Below are 21,212 nucleotides of genomic sequence, written 5' to 3' on the forward strand. Positions count from 1 at the left end.
CAGAAATACTAGTTAAAATGTCTAAAATCACCAAGTACACATTGTCTTTTCTCCGTAATACACACAACCTAGAAAGTGCCCTGTGATTAGTGTTGTTTATGCTTTATATACTACATTAACAGTATCTAAACTGTTGACACTGTAACAAGTTTTCAAGTACATGAACAGTGCCAAGGGAGATTGGTGCCAAACATGTCCAGCTTTCATGGTGGCAACTTCACAGAAGACAGAGGTAGTTTAACAATGTCTATTTCAAAGAAAACTTTAAAAATAACATCTTGAGTTGGAAAGAACTTGAAAAATGGTCTCCTTCTAGCCCTACATACTTCTTAGACTTTATTTGATTTGGGCTTCAATCCCTTTGCTGTGCTAATGCTGATAATGCATTTCAATTCCAGCAGTCTGCCAGGCTCTGCATTGGGGTGATTCTAGGGAAGGATAAGTAGGCTTCCTGCCCTTGGTGATCCCCAAATCTTTGCAAGTTTTCCAAATGTTGCCTAGATTTGGCCATTTTCTTCCCAACAGAAGTAAAACAGGAGATATAAGACTTTATCTCACTTAACAAACAAATAAAAAAAGAAAACAGATAGGGTCCAGGTTTTGTGCTGCGCTCACTTGAGGATGGAGAGATAGGGAAGAGGCTGGTGAGACCATCTCTAGCATACATTTACAGAACTGTCCTTCCGGGATAATGCCACATGAAAACAAATGAGTCTTCTGTTCAGTCCTTAAGAGAAATAGAGTAGCGTCTGCCGGTACACACTCTCTTCCCTGTGTAAAACATCCTACTCTGGCACTATGAGCACAGCATGGCTCTGAAGCTTGCCTTCTCTCTCCTTCTGCCTCTGTCCACCACTGCAGTAATGTTGCCCACAATTTCACAGTGGTTAACTTTCAACCAAGAAACAGAATGCCCTAAACCAGTCTTTCATTAGTGACAATAATCACTGCATCAATCTTTTATTAAAGACAATAATAGCTAACATTTATTCCATGTAACTCATGGTATAATACTATGTCATTGAATTTCACGGTACCCCATGAGGTAGGTGGCATTGATATGACTTCCTTACAAATGATGGAATGGAGGTTCAGAGAGCTTAAGAGACTTGCTTAAGGCCCTACTGCCAGTCATCTCTGTGGCTAGAATTCAAGTCAGGTGTCTGATTCCTAAACCAGGCATTTGACTCCTAATGAAAGTGAATTTGGTTGGAGCAGGATGAGGATGGCTGGAATGGGACCACAACCACCAGCCCTAACACCTGGCCCAAGTTCTTGGAATTCCAAGACACCCCTGAAAGCACAGGCTTATGTCAACAAGAGTTTTCTAGAGAAGCTGAGGTTATCTGGGAATCTGGCTGCCAGCATTCGTTCTCTGATCTGTCTGCTCCATCCAACAACATAGACCCGACTTTCTTGCCAGCAGCCAGTGGTGCAGGGCAGCCAAGACTAACAAGTGTAGGCACTGTGCAGGGTACAGGGCACATGAATAGCACTATTCTTTGCTGGCCAACACTGGCCCCATTGTTTCAGGCAATGAATAGAGCTGTGTGGAAAAAATTCACACACGAAGCAAAAGCAGCAAAATTTGTCTCTTTGTGATGGTTTCAAGACTGGGTGAAAAAGTCGTTCTTCACCTGGTGCTATTTTACATATTCTTTCACAAACAGAAAGCACTTTCTGGCAAGGCAAGAGCCTTTCTCTCAAAAGTAAAAAGTTACAGGTCACAGTGCAGGTGGGAGAATTGGGAGTCGCCCTTGAAGTTTAATGGCGCTCATTCATTACAACATTGGGGAGATGGAATGATGATGCATCATTTTGACTTAGTAGAATTGAGTTTTATTCCCACAGTCATCTTGATCTATTCAGGATAAGAAGATTTTGGCTTCATTTTCCCAGATAACAGAAGAAAAGCTAAGCACACACTATTAACTGCTGTATATGACTAGCCCCTTTGCAAGGCAAATAATTGCCAAACTTTTATTTCCCTTTGGTAGGGCTAGGCCGGCTCAGTCCCAGACCTATTTCTGGGGTTGCATTGCTGGACTGCTATAAATTACAACCAAGAAATCTATCCCTATCTCTCTCCTGTGTGCACCATTAGATGAACTCAGAGTCCCACAAAATTATTACATTAATTTCTACATGTGGAAAATGAACTTTTCTCCTAAGAACAGTCACTAACACATAGTTCTGATACAGGCCCACGTCCTCTATACATACTCACCTTCTCATTCTCAAACCACTTCTAAAGTCCCCTTTGGGGTAGATGTCCTGTGATACAAATAATCTTAAATAGAGTGTTGACTGAATTTTTATTGTATGTATCTTGGTATCATACTGTTCTATGAATTCAGTTTCTCCAAAGCAGTTGTCTTTATTTTTGTATTTAAATAGAGAAACTTCCGGAGGCAGCTGAATATAGTGACGAGAGCATGCTTTAGATGCAATCTGATTTAAGTTCCGCCCTATAAAGTAGTTCTGCAGGGTGACTCTATGTGCTAGGTTGTCCTGAAAAGACCCTGATATATCTGTTATGCTGGTTTAACTATTAATATTACCTTCTTTTACTTTAAAGAATGTCCTGTTTAAATGGTAGATGATAAGGTCACCCTATAGTTATGTCACCTCAGACAAGCAACATAACTTCTGTCAACCTTGCTTTCTTCAATTATTAAATTAAGACAATACTGTCTACCTCTTAGGATTACTGTTAATGTTAGAGTGACTATGTGGATCTCTCTGCATATTGTCTGAAGCATAGCACGGACTCATAGCAGGGGTGTCCATTGTTAATATTTTCTCTGGAGACAGTGCCTTAGAACAGGGTTTCCAAGTGTCTTAGTCCATTTTGTACTGCTATAACAGAATATCACAGACTGGGTAATTTATAATGAATAGAAATGCATTGCCTCACAGTGAAACCATCTATATTAAACTAATTTGGGGCCATGACACAAGAACCGTGGTAGAAGTCTGATTTCTAAGGAAGTATAGGTATAGCTAAAAGTTAACCAGCCATTGTTTCATAGCTTGCCTTCATGTAAGTGCTTACTGCTTGGAAGTCACATACCCATGGCTGTCATAAAATTTGTAACTTCCCTAATTGCTTCTATAGATAACGTCATTATATTAAACCTAAGATTTACTTTTGAGATATTTTCCAGACTCTGCATTCAGGTGGATCAACTGACACCAACTGGACCAGTGGCCATATTGGGAACTAATTCAACAGGTCCTATCACCCTCTATCAAGGAACTGTCTCAGCACAAGAAGACAACGTTTTCTTCCCAACCCTATAAGTTCATCCCCGGCCAATCACCAATACTGATTCCTTAGCCCTCTGCCCACCAAACCAACGTTAAAAATCCTAGTCTCCAAATTCTAGAGAAGACCAACTTGTGAAATTCCTCTTGTCTCCTTGCTTAGTGCTCATAAACTCCTTCTCCATTACAACTCCTGTCTGTCTCAGTGTATTGGCTTCCTTATGTGTAGCAGGAAAAATAACCTGGTTGGGTGGTAACAACAGTTCTGGAGGCTGAAAAGTCCCAAATCAAGGTGCCAACATCTGGTGAGGGCCTTTTTGCTGTGCCATACCATGATTGAAAGGCAAAGAGAGGGTGAGAGAGAGAGGTAATGGGGGCTGAACTCATCCTATTTATAAAGAGCCTACTCCCAAGATAAAGAACCCACCCCACAATAAAGGGATTAATCCATTCATGAGGGCAGAGCTCTCATGACCTAATATCTCTTAGAGGTGCCACCTCTTAATACTGTGATAAGGGCGATTAAATTTCCACATGTGTTTTGGAGGGCACAAACATTCAAACCATAGCACCAAATGTTTGAGAAATCTTGGACCACTGAAGTAAAAAGTAAAATAAAACAAATCAAGGGAACGAATGACATAGAGTCACCAAAATTTTATTTTGCTGAATAAAGACATTAGAGAAAAAGATTGGCATTGATTATAAATATTTTTCTTAAAAGAAAGGTTATTTTAAAAGCCTAAAATGTAGGAAAGAAAAATCTTAGAATAAAAGTCCATTTAACTGAAAGTGTTTATTACTTTTTAAATGCAGTATTATTTTTTGAAAGGGATCAGAATATCTCACCCCAAAATATGCCACTTTAGCATAAGGATTATTTTGAGCTGAACATAATTAAGAGTCAACAGATATGAGAAGAGTTCTCTGCCCTCTTATTATCTGCCTAAAAAGCAGTACATAAATTTTCCTTTGAGGAAAGTTCTCTCTTACTGGAGAGAAAAGAGCAACTCTTAACATCAAAGACAGGTGTCAACATCAAGGTAAATTTGTATACACAGACCTTACTAATATAGCCCTATCTTTCATTACCTCCTTCATATATTTCCTAGTCATTTCCCCACAACTTCTTGTCACTTCAAGCCCACATCTCTTTCCTTTGTTAAAATGGTATATAACGCCCCCAAGTCTAACCACTTCTTTGAGTTTCACATTTTTTCTGTGAAACTCCCATGCATGTAAATATTACTAAAAATGGTGTGCCTTTTCTTCCATTAATTTGTGTTCTGTAAGTTTAATTCACAAGCCCCCGGGAACTGAATTTGAGAGAGTAGAGGAAATGTTTTCCCTTCTCTATACTTCTTTTAGTTCTTTTAGCAGCAGGCCAGTAAATGCTCATAGACTGGTAGTGTCCAAAGTCAGAGAGTTGGAGAACCACTGCTCTAGAGCCATGTAATCCAATCTGCCCCATCTGCCTGCTCCTTTCTTGAGTACTGCCCTCCCCTTCTTGTCATTTCATCCCCACACTTCTCAAACATTATCTTTATTTTTATCATTTGACAACTTCATGATATTAAACATTCTTCAAATCCAGAGTTTAGTAGGTCATGGGTACATTAAAAATACACGGCTGACTCCCAACTTCAAGTCTTCCTAGGTAAAACTTTTATTTAACGGTTCTGCCAGCTTAGCTAAACATGATTGTTACTTTAAATCACCTGTGTAATTTTCTGTAGATTTTACACACTATTGGAGATTCCAATCAATATAGAAAAAATTTAGGCGAGTCAATAAAGAGGAAAAGAGGTTTTGCACTATGCCTATAAAGAAAGTAGCCGCATACCTCCTGTGTTCATCTGCAGCAGTTTTGGCATCGTATGGGCTTTGTTTAACTTTCAATCTGTACATAATTCAGAAGCAAAAACAATTTTTTTTGTAGCTTTCTGAAACATGTACCTTTTATTAAAAAATTGGGAAAAACTCATCCAAATAAATGGCTTTAAGAAAGAAAGGAAGAAGCTCTCCAAGAGGCCTCCTTACCTCCATCTCATTTTTCCTCTGAATGCCATTTAATACCTACAACGACTTTCCTAGCATTTAACCTAACAATGCTTTTAAAGATTTAATATTACCCTCTTTTCCCTCAAATGATATTTGCATAAGCCATAATTAAGTTTTTGGAGTCTCATAAAAAAAAAACCTATTGAAAGAAATAAAGCAGTGAAGCAAACATTATAAATTGGAGTAGCTAATCACACAAAAAATGATAATAGCTTCCAAACTGTAAAGTCAAAATTTACTTATATTTCCTGAATATTATGACTATTAATATTTTAAGATCTATTTATACTAAGATATAGCATTGCTTTCTAATTTGCTCTTTTATTCAAAATGATCTTTTAACAACTAAAATCTTGTAACCCAATATCATAATCAAGCCATTGAACTTTTAAATTGAAGTCAGGTTCTTTTTAAACACCTCATTTTCAAACATCAGGAGATGAAAAAGCATTTATTCTAAGATGCAAATTTTTAATTGTTTAGTAAAGTAGAAGCTTCTTTGGACCCGAAGTACCAATACGAAATGTCCTTTAACAAATATGAAGTCTTTGAAAAGATGCAAATTCATCATTATTAGTTTAACTCTACCATTAATTTTTCTCTTTAATGCAAAATAGCACATTTCATTGTGCTACCATTTTATATTTTGCTTTATTAAAGTCTTCAGCAACTTCACAAATTCTTTGAAGAGTGAAAAATGTATACTTTGAGCTACGCTGGGAACATAACTCACAATTTGTAATCATGTAATTCCTATCACATGAGGTTGATAAGCAAATGGCAAGAAACACTGTACTTTTCAGCAACATTTACATCGATCAGTCCTCTATGATCGAAACACATTGTGCAGGTCTTAACAAGGTCCCTGGATGGGGGAGGCAGGTGACTAGAATACATGTAAAATATGTCAAAGTGAAGAAGGAAAACCATGGAGGTTGAGACAAGATGGTTGCTCTTGGAGTTGGTCTCATTAAGGTCCTCCTCACACAATATTTTCTTAGAACTTTGGACAAAAATTGCATTAGTGGCTTCTTTTTGAAGGTGACAGTTATTTTCAACATTTTATATAACCAAAATGATAAAATCACAAGAACTTTAAATTAAATCTTAGCATGCTACCAAACTAAGCTTTGTGTTCAGAGGTAGGGTTGGAAATAGCCCTGCAGACATGTCTTTTCTTTCTTTCTTTCTTTTTTTTTTTTTTTTATCAATTTAACAAATGTTTGTTTTCAATTTGTTTTTGACAATGGACTTAATAAACTCTTTTACCTAGTTAAGATTATGAAAAGTGTTTCTCCCCCCACTTATCTCATTTATAGAATTTTCAATTTGCATAATGGTAAGACAGGGGCATTTTCATTCCTGCCTTTCAAGCCCTTCCATTCTAATTTTCATGGTAATAGTAAGTGCACTTAACAACAATGGTCCATTGATCCAGCATGTCTCCTACCTGCCCTGGAGCAACTGGGCAATTGTTAACCATAGAAGCCACAAAACAGATAAGGGAATCGACCATTAGTGCAAAAGCGGCTGCCTATAATGGTTTCAATAATAATTAATATGCAGGATAGCTAGTCCTGTCACACACCATTTCAGACTAGAATTGCATCTGTCAGTCCAAATCCTGACTCCATTCGAGGCATCCAGCCCCGAATCTAGTTAGACAGCTAACTGAATTAAAACAAAAATCTACAGATGCATGATAAATGCACAGGATGCTATGTCACACATGAATGACTCCTGCGCAGGCCAAATGACAGATGTATTTCCGCGACTCCAGGCCAGGCTCCAGCACAAACCACTCTTCATTTATCAATAATTGGGCCTTAATTTCATTTGGCAGTGGTGGAGCAGCATGCTCAGCTTCCTCTCCAATAGACGAACACTAATTAGACTTTTTTTGGGGGGATGGGCACCAATCTTTTGATTTCATTTCAAATAGTCAACCATAAGCAAAGTTAGAGCTTGTCCTTTAGAAGAGAAGGGTCTGTTTCACCCACAGCTCATTATTAGTGATAATATCTTGCAATAGGTACTCTTCAAGAATTAATGTTTTGATAAAGATGAGAAACAGAGGAGATGCCAAGTGGAAAAAGAAATATGAGGAAGGATTTTGATGATAACATGAAGTCTCTTAACTTGCTAACTCTTGTTTGTCTTTGCTGAGTTTTGCTTTGCCTTTTAGGTCAGTGTGTATCTATGAGAGAGAGAGAGAGATTCACATAGATGGAGTAGTAATGTGAACAGGAAAATTGTAGAACAGTACTTAAAATTTTAATTGTAAAAAAAAAAAAAAAGGAAGCCATTAGGATTATATTCTCAGGTTATCATGTGAATTTCCAGACCAATTTTAATCTGGTTGCTTTTAGGTTAGGTCAATTCATTGTAATAATTAGTAAAATGTCTCAGTGAGTCCTAAAAGGGTTAGTAGTCTCCACTACCATGCAAGTAGGAAAAGCTCCCTTAAAGAATTTCCAATCATGTGTACATGAGAACAAAGTCTACTGTGTCTCATATAAACCAGTCCCAGAATTACAAAAAAAATATCCACATATTGGCCACTTTCCTCCTTCTATCTACATTATGGGGATTAACATTCCCTCTCTTGATGCCTGCAGAGTCCAATTGTTCATTTGTTCCTTCTTTTTAAGTAAGAGGCAAATTGGCATGGCAGATTGTGAACCGTGGCTTTCCCTCTGGGTACAACTTTCTCCATTTAAAGGGTCGTAGCTAGTTGCTCCTTCTGGCTTAGAACCGGCTATGCTTTTTAGGTTCTCTTGAGCTTCTTGCCTCTCTTTCCCAATCCTTCCCCAGGTTGAGTGACTAGGGGGTTCCCTGCTTCTTCTCCAACTTCCACCTACAAGCTTAATGGAAGCAGGGTGCCCTGCTAATTCTCTCTGGGGACCATGGTATTCTCTGCCTCTCAGAAACCCTTCAATATCACATCTATTATTCTTCACTGGCATACGTGAAGGCAGGGATATTGTCCTGAGGACCGATTGCTATGCCCAGATGATCTGTTGAAGTTGGCTGCCTGATCTAACGTACAGCATAATTGAAGAGGGCTAGGAACAGAATCCGTTCCCGTTTCACCCCAGTAACTATGCCAAATTCAACAGAGAGCTCTCCATATGGTCTAACACAAGTGAGGTAATGTGTATATTATGCCATAATAAATGAAGTCTCATAGGTTTCAATGGCTCATAGTAGCTATCAGGAATCTTTCCTAGCAACTCATGGGAAACTGAGCAGCATGCCATAAATGGGAAAGCCATAAATAATTTTGCAACTCAGCCACCAAGGCTGTGGTGAAATGCTGTGCTTGCATTATCAACTCTAAACACTGACAGACATGTGAGCATGTCTGCCATTTTGTAAGCAGGCTCCCCTGAAGAACGCTGGAGCCCTGAAGGATTGGCAATTTACTTGGAAAAGATCTGGAAGCTTAAGGAGTTGTGAAGACCATGGTCTGGATATTGCGCTACTTGTAATTCCAGAGTAATAGGATTTGTAAAGACTGTTGCACTTGTATTTCTGAGGAGACATTTAATGAAAAAGATAAAACAGAGTACCCCTGGGATATATTGCATTATAATTTAAAACACGCATTGACCCTGCCCCACTGACATTAGGCTTGACCATGTGACTTGGTTGGCCAATGAAATGTGAGTGGAAGAGTCACATGCCAATTCCCTGCATGAACTTTAAAAGCCACTGTGTCATTCTGCCATGTTCTCTTTCTCTCTGACATAAGATCCATAATGTCCCAGATAGGGTTGCTCCATCAATTTGGGTCTTGTAGTGAAGATGCGGAACAGAGCCACAGCCAACCTATAATGAATGTGTTACATGAGGAGAATTAAACCGCTACTGTTGTCACCCACAAAGATTTGGGGATAATTTATTACTGCAGAATAATTTAAGCTGGCTAATATAGATCATAATACATGTTTAAGATAATATGGACTATTTAATTCTGATTACTGTAACATAGGTATTGGCAACCCATTATTCTGTATAAATAATGATGGCAGGATTGGTTTTCAGGGATATGGATGCTAATTTATGCTACCATTGACTCTTCTACTTGCACAAGATTTCTTAGATGGACTTACAAAAGCTTGCAACCAGAGTGCATTTGCCATTTTACTCTTGCATGTAAGAGCTACTGGTGCATACCTTTTCTCCTACGTGTGTAACCTCCCATTCCTGCTTCCTATACTTTCTTAGCAGTCTTTTTCCCTCCTGCCCTGCATAAGGAAAGGATTCACAGTTGTAAAATGAAGTATTTCATGATTTGCTGACCTATAGTAACCCAGAATACATTAATATAGCTTGTTGATAGCATGGTTATTGCTATGGTTTGAATGTATATACCCCCCCCCCACATTCACATGTTGAAATTTTAACCCCAGAAGTGATGGTAGCAGTAAGAGGTGGGGCCTTTGGGAGGTGATTAAGCCATGAGCACAGGGCACTAATCCTGTGTGGCTCCAGAAAGCTGCCTTCCCCTTCCAGCATGTGAGGACACAGCCACAAGTCACCATCTATGAAGGCCTTATCAGACACTCAATCTGTCTGCACCTTGATCTTGGACTTCCCAGACTCCAGAACAGTGAGCAGTAAATTTCTGTTATTCATAAATTATTTCGTCTGAGATAGTTTGTTATACCAGCCCAAATGGAATAAGATGGCCAAACTGAGCTCACAATCTGTCATATCCAGAAGGGATCATATTGGTTATCCAAAATCCCTCTGAAAAATGCAAAGCTGGGGATACCCGACATGGCCAGAGGTCCTAGAACTTAGGATGGGGTGAAGGATATTGGCAGCTTAGCTAAAGGTCTATGGCAGGTAGTATGATGGCTGGTGTCTCTATCTAGGGATATAGCCAAGGAACCAGCACCTATGTGAATGCACTGAACAGCGAGGTGAAATTCAGGTAGGAAAGAGAAACTAGAGACCAGAGTTCAGAAGGAGGCTGGGAAAGGGAGCCAAGTGTGGTTCCCAGGGGTTCTCCAGCCTTGCCCTGAGGCATTGTGTCATGTGCTCATGGTTTTGCCCTTGGGTGTGGAAGTTTCTGTTAAGAACACAAAGCCAGTTAAGTCTCTAATCAGCCCAGCATGTTTACATGTTTATATGAACAAAATTTTTCTCAGCCCTTAGACCAGTGTTTATATTGTAGTCAGTTTCCAGAAAAGGTGAACCTGCAAAGCATGAACCTAAACCTTTGTGTATCCTCTAATTCTTTGCAAAACAGAGGACGTCTGCCTCCAGGATTTCCCTCAGAAGCACGGAACTATTGGCCATTTCTTGGACCACAGCTTGTTTTCATACAACAAACTTAGGAAAATAAGGACAATACAAATTATTTTTTTTCCCTAAAGTGTAATGGGGCTCTCTGATCTTTCATGGAGTTCATGTTTAAAAATGACCAGCCTCTATGTCAAAAAGGTAAAACAAAGACATGAAAATTGTCTCTTCAAAGATATAAAATCATTAACAAATCTAAGGCCATGTAAGACAAAGGTTAAAGCACAACTGTAGGTCATCAACTTACTTAAAAGATCACTTGAATCTCGGTATATGTCTGGTGGCTTGTCTCCCATTAACAGACTTCCTTATCTTAACATAAAACATTCCAAGCCTTTAGACAAAGCTTCATTTCTTTAACTAATGACATATCAAACAATCTTTAAACCCACCTGTAATCCCCCACTTTGAGATGTCCTGCCATTGGTTTTTGGGCCAAACCAATGTACGCCTTCCATGTATTGATGCATGACTTTAAGTGTAATTCCTGCCTCCCTAAAATGTATAAAACCAAACTATTATCCAACCACGTGAGACCATTTGCTCGAAGCTTCTTGAACATGGCTCTCTGGGCCATGGTCACATATATTCGACTCAGAATAAACCTCTTTAAATTATTTTACAGAGTTTGAGTTCTTTTCTGTTGACAGCATGTTCTATAGACTGTTAAGACCACTTCACGGCTAGTGGTCTTTTACCAGGAAAGAATGCTGGTCTGGCCCTCAGAAAAAAAGCCTGATGGCCATTAGCAAGGGAGGGGTAAAATGATGCATGCCTGACCTGCCACCCCATCATGGCTGGGAACTCATTTTTAAGGTTTCTCTGGGGTCCCCTTGGCAGACAGGGATCCAAGCAGTCAGCAGTGGGCTTACGATTTTATTTTTAGTTCACATGGGGAAGATGAAGTCTTTCCTCCTCTCTTTTTCCTGCCTCTAGATCCTTGTGGTCAGGAAGATTCAGGACAAAGACTCCAACTTTTATCTGGGCTTTCAAGCATGTTGCGAAAGCAAATATTTTCCTCTAAAAAATTTGAAAATGGTCTTATGGTTTTTCTAATGAGAAGATAAATTTATACAGTGCACTGAAATCTGTGAAAAGCAGAAGTCTATATTATTGAGATGACTTTACCTTTATCAAAGTCAGGCCAGTCTGTGCGAGGCTGAATGCTGTTTATGGCTGTCTTCAGCCTCCTTACTGTGCACTTCTTGCCTTTTTCTGGGCAGGGCTTATTCTCAGGCTCTCAGTGACTCATAGTGTGTATATGTCCTTAGGAATACCTATGCTGGTTAGGATTCTTTGTTGTTAGCAACAGAAAGTAATCGTGACTACCTTTAAACAAAAGGAATTCATTGGAAGGATAGGATATAGGGTAGTTCCCAAAATCAGAAGATATATAGAAAAATAGACCTTGGAATGATAAGAGTAATTCTAGGAAATCTCAGTGGCAGGAACTAAGTGACAGTCTTTTTAGCCTGTCACCACTGTGATGAATTAATTCCAGACTCTTTTTATAAAATTCTTGTCATGCTGTTCAATATTCAAATTCCAAAGAGAGTCTCATATGCTGGGCAGTATCATTTGCCTGTTCTTGGCCTAAAGAGAGCAAACATCTTGATTGACAGTTTTACCAGGAGTATAGACTGTGGGGGAGGGAAAGTCCCCGAAAGGGAAGCTAGGGGGCTGTTTCCAGAGGGCAAAAGATGGATTGTGGTTGGGCAGAACAACAGAACAATAGATGTCCACCTCAGTCTCCAAAGAGATCTTTTGTCTCTGCATTCCAGACTTAGGCCTCCCACATTCCCCCAAATCAAGCTTATCTTCAGCAAGATGATGTGTCAGCAGTACACTCAAACCCACAGGGCTGAGTGGTCTTTCCATGTTAGCAATAGCAACATCTTAAAAACCATTTCATAGGAGCAAAAATTGACTCTGCCAAAGAGTCAGGCTGATTCTGTACAGCAGGTGGAATTGCCTTGGGCTTTATCATTAAGAAATTTAATAAATTAGATCAATGACCTTAGGGCAAACCTTTGAATGTTAATATGAAATAAAATTCTGGCTTCTTATCTTATTACCACTTCCAAATAATTTACCAAGTGGAGTATTTTAACTAGCCAAATCATTGTGGCTGAGGCTCATTAGGGCTCTTACCATTTGACTTGGAGATGCCAAGGGGGAGAAAATGTCCTTTTTGAAGACTCTCTAGTGAGATTTAACAGTTTAAGACAATATTCTGAATGTTACAAGTCTTATTTGGAAGCTAACATAGCTTTTTATTTCTTGTGATTGAATGAACACTCGGCAAATTATCCTGTACATCCCAAATCAACATATGCAGCAAATCTGGCCCTAAATGTAGCTATAACAGAGAATTTCTGAAGGAAATAGAATTCTGGTACTGAAAGAGTCTATTTCATCTCATTCAGTTTTTGATTATTTAAGAATATTTGAATTTCACATTATTTTATAATATTTTGTGCAATGTCACCATAAAAAAATGAAAATCTTAATGAGTTTTTAGTGCCATAGGCCTTTATTGTCTCTTTTTTTATACACATGGCCAATTTAATTTTCGGCATAGAAAAATAAAATTTTTTTTCACATTGCAAAGGAGAAAACAGCTTGTTAGAATTGGATGCATGACTTTTACAAAAGGGAGTAGGTGCCTTGTTTAAATGTATTATAATGGAATATGGCAATAGATTAATTAGTTCTGGATTTTCCAGCAAATTATTTTATATTCACTATTTCTCATGCAGGTCTTATAAAATTTAAACAGAAGTTAAAATACATAGTGATAACCTTTGCCTTCTGTGCCCTTGATAATCATCTTCTCTCTCTCCTATTGATTGTCTTGCTAACCTGTCAGCTCTTGAACGCCTTGTGCAAGAGATGAACATGCTGACAGCCAGCAAGCAGGCAGGAAGGTAGGGGAAAGGGCTGTTAGCCAGGGAGACTACCCTTGTTCCCAATAATCAATTGAATTCCTCTTAGTACTGTTCTCAGGGCGTGTGGTTTGAGCTTAGAATGAGTCATTTACAGTCTGCTCAGAAATATGGAGTCGTATGGAAAACCGGATTCACATTGGATGAACAAAGATTTCCAAACTATTCTATCTTAGACTTACAGGGGACTGCAGGAAGGTGTTGCATCTGTTCAAAGCTGAAGGCCTATGGAATTTCACTACCATACCTCCCCATCTATCCTTAGCCTTTCCAGTGCTTCAAAAGAGCAGTACAACTATTAATACCTGAGATTTGAGAGTCAGGTCAATCTTAGTTTAATCCCAGCTCTTTTATGTCCTCGCCCTGTGGGAAGCTCTGGGCCAATGGCCCAAATTCTTTCAGCCTGAGTTTCCTCGCAGTCAAACTGTGAGGATTAAATGAAATAATATACCAGAAACTTTTGGCCTAGAGAAAATGTTCCTTGAGTAGCATAAACATTAGCTACCACTTAATGGGAGCCTATATCCAGGCACTTTACCTGTACTCATTCCAGATGCTAGCTAAAGAAAGAATTATTATCACCATTTAGTGCTGAGGACAGTAAAGTTCAGAGAAACTGAACAATTTGGAATTTGAACTCAAATCTTTTGACTCCAAAGCCTATATCCGTTCTTTACTAGGTTACTGGCTATTTTTGCTTATAAAGAATTAGAGCCAGCCTTTTGGAAGACTTGTATTTGTTCCTCTCCAAACATTCCATGCCCCATAAGTACTGGAAGGCTATGATTGTGACATAAAGGCATATCTGTACTACTTTATGTTACAGTGGAGGCACCTTCCTTCTGGGATGCCTGGAAGCCATCTTCCCTTTTCTGCTTAAGTCCTTCTGTAGTGTTCTAGAACCCTGAATAACCTAAATTTGGGGTTACGTATTGATGTCATATGTTATTCCATTCTAACAGATTATGCTAAAGGTAAATACAGCAGACCAAAAAACTCAAATGAATTAATTTAAAAAAAAGAAAAACCCGCAAAATCCAGCAAAAAAACAGAATCGTGAAAGCATTCATTAAGGATTCTTAGAAACACATGGATGAGGGATCCCATCCCTGAGTCTAATGTGATTTGGACATTAAAGGAGGTGTGATCTCAACAAGATACCTGGGACAGGGAGTTAATACTTGGAATCAGTCATTTCCTAACAATTACATGTTAGGAAATATTGTACTCATTTTTATTCTTGGGGTAATTATCTTTAAACCATTTCTGTATATTTTTGGCTCCAAAATTAAATGGAAGTCCCTTTTCGTTAGGGTTTGTATTCTCTGTCTCCTATGTCCCTCACACAGTGGGTAGCTAATAACTACTCACTAGCCTTTGAATGTGTAATTGAAGGGAGAAGTCTCACCAGTTTATGGTTCAGATGCAAAGGGTTTGAGTGCCTTTTCACAACCCAAATAAATTCATGTAACAACTAGAAAACCACTTCTTAACTCACTTAAATCTCTCCCTATTTGTTCTTTGATTTTATTTATCAATTCTAGAAAGTATTTATCATGAATCCTGTCATCTATTTGTTGCTAAATTGCTTTGCCTAGTTACCTATAGCCATGGCTGTGAGCAGTCTCTGTGGTTTTGAGGTAAACTATGTTTGTAGTAAAAACACCATGCATTTTTTTCATAATTGTCCTATAATTTATTGTCGGGGCAATTTTCAATGTTCTCACAGATAGTAAGACAGAGACATGGCATAGTTTTTGTCACTGCAGTATATTTTATTAGCAAGTCTCTATTCTCTCAGATCTTTTAAAAATAAGAAAATGATAACCAATCAACCAAATAATTAATGAATAGGCTGAGTCCAAAAACCAGGTCTCCTGAATTTCTAGTTCCGGAGCAGATGATCACTTATGTAACATATTCACAAGCTTTCTCATAATAAATACGTTAAAGACATAAATTATAAAAATGCTCATTAGAATTGGTGGTGACAGCAATATTGCCTGGGATACAAATAGTCTAATCTATTGGCCTATAAACCCCAGCCCTCTACTCTGGTTAGGAAAAAAGTCCTTACCTTGTTGGTTCATGTTCACTTATTAATGACGAGAGGATGTTCACTCCTTACATAACCACTCACTAACATGCTGAGTGAAATGGCATTTGCAAATTCCCCTTTATTCACAGGTTTTCTTCTCTGTAGCTAGTTTTCCAAAGTGATTACAAAGGAAAAACCTTCTCAAGACCTTCTTTCCATACCTTAAACGTATTTAAAGAAAAGAGGAACCACATTAATTGAGACACTACAATGTGCCAGGCATGTGCTTTGTAAATGTCATCCCAACTGATTATTCTCCTTGAATGAAAGATTCACAATGGCAAACAACAAATGTGATGTGCGATGATTTAAATTTTCTTATTCTCCATTATATCTTGTTTGCTGTACCTCAGGATAGTAACCAGATCTAAGATTCTTTTCAACTTTTACTCTTGTTGATGATAAGTGCAAAAGAAAACCTCAACTTACAAACCAGAGATTTTAGCCCTAAGCCCAAATATGTTATAACAAATGTACTTTCAAGAAAGAATCTCTGAAAAAGGATTTTCTCCTCAAAATGGGAAAATAGGTTTTTGTATCCAGACTCATTCAAAGCTGATGGTTCTTATACTGAAGTGGGAGGATTTCATCTTAGAACCTGGAGTTGCTGATGTGATTTTGTTGTATTTTTAAGAGAGCTGTAAAAGTAGCTTATAATTTATTAGATGTCAACAATGTGGGTTAGACACAGTTTTTGATGAATTCTGTGTAAATTAATCAAACACATATGGAATAGACCTCCAAAAAATACACACAAGATTAAATAACTGGTTTGAAGCAACTTAAAATATTAATATTTGGGAAAAGAGTTATGACAATTTTTCCTAAGTCATCTGTCTAGCTTGAGAATTTAAAATCACATTTGAAATTTTATAATAGTTCTTAAATTTAGTTCATTGTACTGCCAAAACTCCTTTAGCACAGTTTTAGTCCTCTGTCACCTTGAACAGAACTTCACTCAATAAATAATCAATCAAGTCATGTTTGCCACAGAAGTTGCTTTTTATAATGTGGGCTTCCAGGAAACCTACAGATTTCTGGCTTCACATTGGAAGCTGATGTGCATCAGGAGAGAGTGATTAACAAGACCCTGTCTACCCTACATCATACTGTACACAAATATTAACTCAAAATGGATCTTCAACCTAAATATGAGAGTGAAAACTATAAAATTCTTAGAGGAGAACATACAAGTAATTCTTTTTGACCTTGGATTACATAATGGTTTCTTAGATATGACACCAAAAGTGTAAGTGACAACATAAAAAAAATAGATCAATTGAATTTTCTCAAAATTAAAAACTATTGTGCATCAAAGGACATCATTAAGAAGGTAAAACGATAATCCACAGAAAGGGAGAAAATATTTACGAATTATATAATGTAAGGGACTTGTGTCCAGAATATATAAAGAATTTTTACCATACGACAATAAAAGGATAACCCAATTGAAAAATGGCCAAAGGATTTGAATAGACATTTTTCCAAAGAAGATATATAAATGGCCAATAAGCACATGAAAAGATGTTCAAAATCATTAGTCATGAGGGAAATACAACTCAAAACCATGAGATACCACTTCACACTTACTAGAATATCTAGAATTGAAAAGACAGATAACAAGTGTTGATGAGGATGTGGAGAAATTGGATCCCTCATATACTGCTGGTGGGAATGCAGAATGATGCAGCTACCAGTAATCTGATATCTGATAGTTCCTTAAAAAGTTAAACATAGAGTTACCATGACCTAGAGATTCCAGTCCTAGGTATATATCCAAGAGAACAGAGAATTAAAGACATATGTTCACACAAAAACCTATACATGAATGTTGACAGCAGCATTATTCATAATAGTCCCAAAGTGGAAACAACGCAAATGTTCATCAATTGATGAATGGATAAACAAAATGTGATATATACATATTCTTACAATGTAATATTATTTAGCAGTAAAAAGTAATGAAGAATGATACATATTATGACATGGGCTTGGACCTTGGAAATATTACACTAAGTGAAAGAAACCTATCACAAAAAGGCACATATTGAATGATTCCATATATATGAAATGCCCAGAACTGGCAAATCCATAGAAACAGAAAGCATATTAGTAGTTTCCAGGGACTGGGGATAGGAGAAGAATGGGGAGTGCTTGTTAATGGGTAATGCAGTTTATATTAGTCATTCAGGCTGCTGTAACAAAATATCATAAACAAGGTGGATTAAACAACAAAATTATATTTATCACAGTTTGGAAGGTTGAAAAGTCCAAGATCAAGGTGCCAGCTGATTTGATTCCTGGCGAGGCCTTTCTGCCTGGTTGCAGGTGGCTGCCTTCTCACCATGTGCTCACACCGTCTTTCCTTGGTGGTGCCTATACATAGAAAGAGAGAGAAAGATGACCCTCTCTTCCTCTTCTTTTAAGGTTACCAATCCTATCAGATTAGGACCCCACCTTTATGACTTCCTTTAATTATCTCCTGAAAGCTATAGCTCCAAATACCCTCACATTGGGTATTAGGGCTTCAGTATATGAAATCTGGGGGGACACAACTCTTCAGTTCATAACAGGGTTTTTTTGGGGGGGAGTGCTAAAGATCTTTTGAAACTAGATAGTGGTAATAGTTGCACAACACTGTGAATATACTAAGAACCACTGAATTATATGCTTTAAATGATACCTTTTGTTGTTTATGAATATATCTCAATCAAGCTCTTCTTAACTAAACAAAAAGCAAACAAGACCCTCTTGAAACAAATAGTTCTTTCTACATTGTATATCATCGAGGGTGGTGGGTCCACAGGTTTACACAAATAGCAGCTTTTTATAAAGTTGCTCCTTCCCTTCCAAAAGTGTGGGAAGTGAGGCGATCATCCTGCTTTTTGGTGTCCACAAAGCACAGGATCCTAATGAGTAGACTGGCTGTTTGCTTCATGTTATTATAATCCCTTTGACATTTCTGCTAAAGAGTACTTGCTCCACAGCAAGTGTGAAGGTTCAGTGTTTTTAGCTTCTAATGACCTCAGAGCAGTTCCGTATACTTCCTAGTTCTGCTCATGTGTATGCGATAGCCATGGAGACTAGCCATACATACACACTTTCAAGGAATTACCTCAGAAGGAAACACTTGAGCAGCCATCAGCAGCAGGGAGTGGGAGCATTTCACATGTTGTTCTGGGGATAAATGTAGGACTTCTCATTACTGGACATCTTCTTTGAATAGTTACAGTGCTTCCCATATGCATGATATACGTGAACCCTTGAATATGTCTTTCGTACTTTTGGGGCTTGTTCTATAGGTCATCAGTAGATCAAACAAAAGGTTCTTAAACAGAAATGCAGGTGCATTGTGTTACTAGAACCCAGCAAATTTACTAAACATCTGCATTCCTGACTCATATAGATGACCTAAGTGTACACAGGCTTCCTTTCACACTCACATCGCTGCTTTGATGAGTCATCTAACTCCACATTCGGGGGACTTATCCAAAGGATGATGTCTTTCTTCACAGATAGTGAAATTCTGATTACCTATTCCATTACCATTCAATTACCATTAATTATTCCATTACCTATATTACCTAATGAATCCAAAGAAATTTGGACTGAATTGATCATTTCAGCATCTAGTTACACAGTATCCTAGGATTTCACGTGCTATAGTTTTTGTCTCACACTACTCTGGGATAGGTAGGTCCTCCTAGAAAGAATAACATGCGAATGCAGATTTGAAGGAGAATCTGCCTGGAGATTGCCAGGCAGAACTATCTAATATGAGGGGAAAACACTCCAGGAAATGGAAGTTCATGTGCATGCAAAGCCTGGAGGCAGGAAAGAGCATGAATGGGGATCAAAGATTGAATGACGGGAATTACACAGATTAGATTGGGAAGGCAAACAAGAGTTAGATTAAAAAATGCCTTGGCTTTGTGCAAGGAATCGAAATTTTGCTTTGAAATCAATGGAGGGCCATTGAGGATTTTTTAACAGGAAAATGACATAATTGAGGGAACTTTTTTCCTTTGTTAAGTGTCCTTTTGTTTTTAGAGTCCACCCAGACAGAATGTGGGCTGGGTGGAGGATTGCATTGAAGATGGGCAAATATGAAGGCAAGAGACATGATGAAGAGGGCTCTGGTAATTCAGGGGAAAAGTATTGAGAACAACAGTTAGGGCACAGGGAGTGTGTTGGAAATAATTGGGTGTGTTTGAGAAATAGTTAGGAGTAGAATCAACTGATCCACAGAAGTAAAGGAAAGAGAGAAAAGAATTAAGTATAATTCCCAGGGTTTCTGTAATGAAGAACGTAAATAAAGAAAAATATTTGGGGGGAAAATAAGTTCTGTCATTTACATGTTGCATCTGAGGTATGCAATGGACAGCTGGAAACGTGATTTTGAACTTCAGAAATGGCTTGTGAGAAATGCGTATTTGAAACCTGTTAGTGTATTTAAGATATTGGAGTAAATGAAGAATTCCAGGGAATGTTAATAAGTAAACCCTAGGAAAAGAGAAGTCAGGTGAGAGAAAAGCCAATGAAGGAGTCAGAAAGGTTGAAGAGAAGCAGGAGAGAGCATTGAGTAGAAGCAAGAAAAAGTGGTGCCTTCAAAGCTAATAGAATAGAGAACACCAAGAAGAGACAATGAGTGTAACCTGCTCTTATAGGAAGTGGGAGGCTCAGCCGGAAAAGGAAGTAAATTCAGCAGACAGGAAGTTAAGGGTACAGTTTTGTTTGGTTGGTTGGTTTGTTCTCTGCAGAGACTTTTGTATGTTTGTACACTAGGAGGAAGAGATGGGAGAGGTTGAAGATACCACCTAGTTGAGAAGAAAAGATGCACAAATAGCATAGCCCTAAAGAGCAATACAAGTCCATATGTAACAAGTGTCATAGGAATTGTATTGAGGAGGCAGAAGATGATGATGGCCCCCAATGATCAGAGGTTTCAGAAAGGCACAAAGCATAGGCAACCCTACTGAGGATGGGCCATTTTCCTTGTACTCATCTATCTCCAAATTCAGAGGCTTTAGAAGTAGCCGTGCTTTGTCTTCCTGAGGTTGATCCTCCCGTCTTATTTACAATCATATCTGCATCATAATAGTACTACCTATGAAGAAGGATCTATTGTAAAGGTAAAACAATTGAAAGTAACTAGAAGAATACCAGTTAGTATTAAAAGTGCATTCGCCTGCTGTTTTTGTTGTTGGGCCTCCAATCAGTATCTCCTCTGCAAGACAGTCAAATTCACAGCAAGACCACCAGCTACCTTACATTCTCCACAAGTGTTTGAATGATAGATTGTATGTCTCGGAAAATGTAGAGATGTTCTCCTTAAGGCTATTTTAAGAATTGTTCTTATAACATGGTTCATCAGGTATTAAACTAGGTAGAATAAATATAAGGAATTTTTCTTGCGTGGAGTTTTTTCTCCAGTGGCTGTCACCTTGGTGAAGAACATCGTAAATCACCATGACAGCTCTAGTGGCTGGTCCAGAGCTGTTCTGCCAAAATGGAGAGTTAGAAATTTG

This window comes from Microcebus murinus, chromosome 17, assembly GCF_040939455.1.
Source record: "Microcebus murinus isolate Inina chromosome 17, M.murinus_Inina_mat1.0, whole genome shotgun sequence".
In the NCBI taxonomy this organism is placed as follows: Eukaryota; Metazoa; Chordata; class Mammalia; order Primates; family Cheirogaleidae; genus Microcebus; species Microcebus murinus.